Source organism: Armigeres subalbatus, chromosome 1 (genome assembly GCF_024139115.2).
Source record: "Armigeres subalbatus isolate Guangzhou_Male chromosome 1, GZ_Asu_2, whole genome shotgun sequence".
Lineage (NCBI taxonomy): Eukaryota > Metazoa > Arthropoda > Insecta > Diptera > Culicidae > Armigeres > Armigeres subalbatus.
The window spans coordinates 218,497,266-218,504,139 of record NC_085139.1 but is presented as its reverse complement, the minus strand read 5'-3'; the positions used below and the strand labels follow the sequence as shown (position 1 = coordinate 218,504,139).

The 6,874-nt window shown below is 38.6% G+C and overlaps 1 long non-coding RNA gene across 1 annotated transcript; it reads right to left on the bottom strand.

Annotated features, from left to right (window-relative positions):
* Positions 1–5,430: 5,430 nt before the first annotated feature.
* LOC134211006 (uncharacterized) lies at positions 5,431–5,912 on the bottom strand. The gene is made up of 3 exons (XR_009978908.1): positions 5,789–5,912; positions 5,636–5,717; positions 5,431–5,565 (listed from the first exon to the last, which is right to left on the bottom strand). It is a non-coding gene; the product is annotated as an uncharacterized LOC134211006 (long non-coding RNA).
* Between the last annotated feature and the right edge of the window lie 962 nt (positions 5,913–6,874).

Below are 6,874 nucleotides of genomic sequence, written 5' to 3'. Positions count from 1 at the left end.
TAAAATTATGGTAAAAACTAAGCTGCTGTTTGAAAGAGCCACATGATTTGTAGTAAAATGAATTTGCTTTTTGATTGAATCTACGAAACAATTGATCTAATCTTTAACTACGCATCGGAGCGATATGATTTCTAAGACAAAACATAGCAAACATTTTTCTAGATTTTCATACGCTAGCTGGAAGTAAATCCATTTCTAGCCACCTTCAACATGATGTTGCTTTGTAGACGCATATCCCAAGTAACAATTTCCATACTTCTTGGATTTATTTAATTATTATAGCGGATTTATAATAGCAACCACCATAGCTAGTTGCTCAGTTTTATTGTCGATCTTATTGCTATCATTAAGTCTCTCATAAATATGCTGAAAAAGCTTCAAGAAATCTAAAAAAGTAGTGGACGTCATAGTTGAATCACCCCTTATCGAAATTTATGACGGCCGTATTGAAAATGGAGAAGCATTTTCAAGTCGGTATCACTATCACTGACATTCATGATTAGACAATGTTTTCACCACGTAAAACACTTTTTTGGTAGTTGATTTGCATTATAAATACAGCGGGCTTGGTAGTCATATGGCTACTGCTTCTGCCTCATACGCAGGAGGTCGTGGGTTCAATCCCAGGTCCGTTCCAATCTCCTAATTTGTATTTTTCTCTTTATTTCTCATGTTCTAGCAATCGCTAGAACTGGAAATGGACTTCCATACCGTTTCCATTACTATTCCTATACCTTCAACTTGAGTATTCTAACAGTAATCTGCTAGAATTGGAAATGAACTATAGAGCTCGTTTCCTACATCCAATTAGAAATTCCATCAGTTATCTTCTCCTATCTATCACATTGGCAGCTCGTTAACCAAGACGGACCTCTGCCTCTCCAACCTAACCCAGAAATTCCAATAAATTCCGCATGATCTCGTGGCAAGTGCAGAGGTATATTCGGCTTGCAGTGGGCGAGTGATTGCATCATCATTTCCTCCCCCTTCCCTACATTGACTTGCATTCTGACGTGGCAGGCGCCAGTATGACCTAACAAATGAGATCACCAGTACTTGTACATTGAAGATGTGTGCTAGTCCCAAGCAAACATCTGTTGGTTCCCTGTGCAAGAACAGCTGATCTGGTCATAATGGAGTAGCAACTACGAGCAGTCAATCAAGCTCAAGCTCAAGCTCAAGTTGATTTGCATTATAAATATATTAGGGAGAAATGTCAATATATTCAAGGGAGATCAGGGATATTGCTGTTACAATTATTTTAAATTGAATGCTCAAAACTCCATTATTTTGAGAGTGCGTTGTATTGATTTTTTTTCAAAGCTTTTATTTGACAGCCGCCGCAGCCAAATTCCCTTTTTCCCTAAATACTCTTATAATAGGTTTATAGTGGTTATCTAGAGAGGGCCACTTGGCCATATTTTACACTTATAGTGGTCATCAGAAAGTTGTCGTGTATTATTGGGTTTCATTATTAGATCTTATAAATTGATCTTGAAAACCATCCCTAGAGCGGAATAAAACTTGTAATGTTACTTGGGATATCACCGCATGGCTAAGGAAGGCTTTTATATTACTATGGTAGATTATTGTTTAGCATGATCAATCGTTTTGAATAATTTTATGACACCAGTTAAACTTATTCATTCGCATAACAAGTTTCAATTTGGCAGGGGGTATATATGTAAAAAAGATATCGAACCAGTGCATAATCTCCATCCAAGCGTTTCTCAGCTATTTTCAGAGGATTACATACATTTATCGAGTTTGGCTTCGTTATGCTCTTTGACGCTTGAGCTTCAATAAACAAGTTATTTAGACTATAACTTGGTAATAATCGATTCTTCCTTAATTTTTTATATGATGATTGGAAGAAAAAAATCGAGGAAATCGAGGAGGTTAATAATTGACTATTTTACAACTAAAAGGTTCCGTTTAAGGAAGAAAAAAAAGTTGATCGGGACCTCTCGGTAGATTCATTCAAACATAATTACGTTTGTGGTACAATCTCCCTATATAAAAATGAGTTTGCATCTCCTTTGAGGCAATATAACTCACGAACGGGTTGACCGATTTGTACGGGTTTCTCATTAATCGATTCGTCTTGAGGACAGCTGTGTTATAAAATATCACTAAATTTTGAGGAGAAAGTTGAGAAATTGTGAAAATACAATTTTGATGCAAGTTGTAAGGAAACCCAATATGATAAATAGAGTGCGGCGCTGAATGAAATGCGCAAAATATAGTCGACTCTGTAAATCTCGATGTTCTATATCTCGATATCTCTCCCCATGTCGATGGTTTCCTCGGTCCCTTCAATCTACATACATTTTGGATTTCTACATCTCGATAACTTCCCTATTTCTAAATCTTTCTATCCCGATGTGTTGTAATCGTATCTTGTTCTGGATTCACTCTCCTTATGTCGATATGTTCAAATTTTTAGGCTACTAGACCATATTTGGACGATAACAATACAGATCAACAATAAGTAATGATATTTGGTTTGTTGTTGTTTTTCATAGCAACAAGCTGTTTTGGATCTAGTACCAATTTAAATTTTCCTTCCATTCCTCGATCTCTCCCTATCTCGATGGTCCCTTCAATATCGAGATGTGGAGAGCGACTGTAGTATAATCCCGAGCAAGGTCGGGTACGGGTACGTTCAACTAGTTTTTCTTGCGAAAGTATCGAAAAATAATCTATTAAATCCCAAAAAATATCTGATATTGGATACGAAATCGAGAAAGCACAAAAAATGGGCGTAATTAAGTTCAGCCGAAATATCTACGTAATGCTACGTTTTGAAAGGGCAAGTGAATTGAACAACTTAGTTGAATGCAATTTACTTGCCAAGAGTTGAACATGTTCAACTTACTGTCCGTTCAAGTGAGTTGAGCGAAGGTTTTTGGACGCGTTTAATCCAAGCGACTTTTTCAATTCACTTTCCATGTCTAAATGTAACAAAATAATCATACTCATTATGATAAGCGCAACATAACAAAACGCAATCGGATGAGTGTCATCTTCATGGCTTTCCACTCAAGATACATATTCATTCAATTAATGGTGGGCAGCGAAAAGTTTTCAATTCATAATAAGTTGAAACGCAGGTGTTAAGTTCCAATAGGAATGTAGGACACCGAAGATCAATAAGAATGATGCATTGGAATAATATCGATAATATTCAGAAAGAATTAATCAAATTTCTTGCTGAAGAAAATGATAGAAATGTTTACAGTGGAACAATCATTTTAATGTTTGCGAAACGGCTTTCACAGTTTGAACGTTTGAAGCAAAGGTGTAGTTTGTCTGCTTTCCACTGCTTCATCGAAATATTTACAGTAGTGTTTGCATTTAACAAAGTCGATATTCCGGTAATCGATTTATTGAAAAATGTATGGACATCCCCACACTGTAAAATGTCATCGAACAACTGTATGACTACTCACCGGAAGATGGCAGGAGGGTTTTCCAGCACAAGCTAGAAAAAACATGTTTAGATTCCTCTTTGCTCGCTAGATGATGTTGTTATCACCGGCAAATTGTTCGCCATTTCGTTGTATGGGAAAACTCGAAGTGAACCATATTGTTAATATAATATATTTGCTCACACCTCGGGAATTTGGTTCGCGGAATTTTTCCCCATGCATTTTTACATATGCGATGTTTTCGGGATTTAGGCACGGAAAATCAAAATCCCGGCCCCATTTAAAATACACGGGGGTAAAAATCCGGTGGAAAATTTTCCCGAGGTGTAAGGCAGCCTTTACGAAACGAATTCGGGGTAGAAGTCGATTAGAGTTACGGCGGGCGTTCCGCAAGGCTCAATAATCGGCCTTAGTTTCACAGCGTAAGGGGCAAGCCAGAGTAAACGCGACGTGCGATGCGACCCGACGCGACATTGCAATTTGACAGCTATATTGTTATTATGGAACGTACACACGGTCAAGCAGTTTGACCAACATTGACTCCACCTCTCGTTTATTCAAACATCCATCAAGTTTTACCAACACCGACACGAACAATCAATTTATTCGACCAACAATATCATACACGAACGACCGAAACACCAACTCGAGCACCAACCATCAAAAAATATAGAGAGGTTTGTGCAACTTCACTACAAATGCTCAAACATGTTCGGCGAACCTTGACTCCACCCACGACAACTCAAACCAAAATCAAACCGTTTTAATTTTTTCCAACCGAGCCGCCAACTGTCAAATGGTTATTCGAACAGCTTCACATACGCTCAAACAAAGCAGCAACCGAAGCGTTTTCTTGGGGGCGGAGTCAATGTTCGTCAAACTGCTTGACTGGTGTGTAAGTTGCATTAGACAGTATTGTTATTCTTACACGTGAGTCGCGTCGCGTCGCATCGCTCGTCGCGTTTACTATGGCTTGCCCCTTACGCTGTGAAACGTTATGTACAACTGGGTGGTAATGCTGAAGTTAGCTAAAGACGTGAAGATCTTCGGATTCGCGGATGATGTCATCCTAACAATAACCGGAAAGTCGCTGGAAGAAGTAGAAACGCTGGTGGCTGAGACGACCGACGCAGTTGAAAACTGGATGAATGGAGTCAAGGTTCAGATGGTTCACCACAAAACGGCAGTGATGTTGGTTAGCAACTGCAAAATGACTCAGCGGATGCATATTACCGTCGGAGGGCACGACATATCGTCGGTGAGGATATCTAGAAGTGGATAAAATATACAAGAAATACAACAATCTACGGTTTTTATATCAATTGGTATCACGGAAGTGCGCTGCGAAAGCTCGTTGTAGAGCAGCTGGCGATAGATGAAAATCAAAAAGATGGAACACTATGTTGAAGTTGGACGACATATATCGAGCCGGATCATGCTGACCATATCAACAGTTTCTAGCACCGAGCTGTACGAAATTTCTCCTCCTCAGCGGGCGCATAAGAGCATAAACATTTATCTTGTTGAGCATTGCTGGAGAGGCGACAGCACCATTGAGGATTTTCGCTACGAACATCCCGCATAATCGTAAACCATAAGTGGATTATTTATCAGAACGTTCATGACTATAAATAACATTACCCCTACTATTATGATTGCTTTTTATACTGAAGATACACTAACCTCACCATAAATGATATCCACAGTATGGTATGTTGTTATCGGTAAATCGACCATATGGGTAATGGGCGGTTAAGTATAATTACCATTTAAAAAAGGGCATTTTTCAGTACATTTTTTTCATAACACACAATGTGGTATGGTCCAGTTATAATCCGTGTTTTAGGCGAGAACAATATGGAATGTGGTATAAGAACAGTAGAATTATATGAGAAAAAACGGCACACCGTATCCCTTATCTTTTACTAGAAAGAAATAAGCTGGCGATTTCCCCCACAAATAAATAAAACAAATGTTGTTTTTTACATTTTGATTTATTTGTACAATGTTTTTTTTTTCGTTTTCCGTTAAAACAAATATGGGAAATGGAAAGTTGAGTCAGCTTGTCCATATGCTTTTTCCTTGGGCATCCAGGAAGCCACATCCTCGGCCGGATCTAGAATCCGATATTGACCTGCAAAACACGCAGGAGGGAAACTGCTAGATTAAAAACATGCAGAGTATCTAATTAAAGCAATACTTACCAATATCACGTTCAAATTAAATTATTTTCGAGCTAATGGTGTTCTGCACCCACTTTTTCCGAGATTTTTTCCGCTTCCAAAGCTGTTGAAAATAGTTGAAATATTCTGTTATTTAACAGTATTTGAATAGATCACACAAATTTCATTACTTACCCATGATTTTCAGCACAAAAATGAATTAAACTTGAAGAAAACACACCAAAACCAGAGCATTCTGGTTCCACCAAACCACCAATTTTTTCTGCAACAAAATAAACAACATTCACACGGAAAAATAATTCTGTGGTCTATTAAACATTATGCCTGAACTGATACGTTTATCGCGTTTTTATCATTGGAAGATATAATTCTTAATTGCTATTCCACACTGCGAGGAAACTAATCTAGAAGATACATAAATATTTCATAACCATATTTCATATTGTATAGACATACCATTTGTGAGCCGTTTACAGAATATTATCGATTCCTTTGGATAGAACGGAAGATTAGGCATCATACATAAACAATAAACCATGACATAATTTCATATAGTACTGTCGATGAAACATGGTGTATAATATTGGCTCTATATCAACATACAGTTGGATTGTACATCTATGATTACACAATTAGTAACAGTATTGCTTAATGCAGGTGATTAGTAACAAGAATACTGCAAACGGTTTTCAATTATGCGGGATAGCCTGTGCCACACGGCGTCTAACATCTAAAGTATCCAGCCCAAGCAGCCGACAGCAGTTTTCATAAGGAGTGAGATGTTGACCATCACGCCAAGGAAGATTGCGCAAGGCAAAGCGCACGAACTTCTTCTGCACAGATTCAATCCTCGAGATCCAAGTGGTCTGATAAGGTACCAGACAATGACAGCAAACTCCAGTATTGACCGTACAAGGGCACAGTAGAGCGATCGCAGGCAGTATGTGTCACGAAATCCATTGGCAATTTTTGTTATAAAGCCCAGTTGTCGGTTTCCCTTTGAAATTACGTTAACGTAATGGAACCGGAAAGTAAGTGTGTCATCAAGTATAACTCCCAAATCGCTGATACGCTGCACACGCTCAAGAACTATTCCAGACAGCGTGAAATTGAAGATAATAGGTTTTCGTTTTTTTGGGGCCCTCCTTAGCCATGCGGTAAGACGCGCGGCTACAAAGCAAGACCATGCTGAGGGTGGCTGGATTCGGTTCCCGGTGCCGGTCTATGCAATTTTCGGATTGGAAATTGTCTCGACTTCCC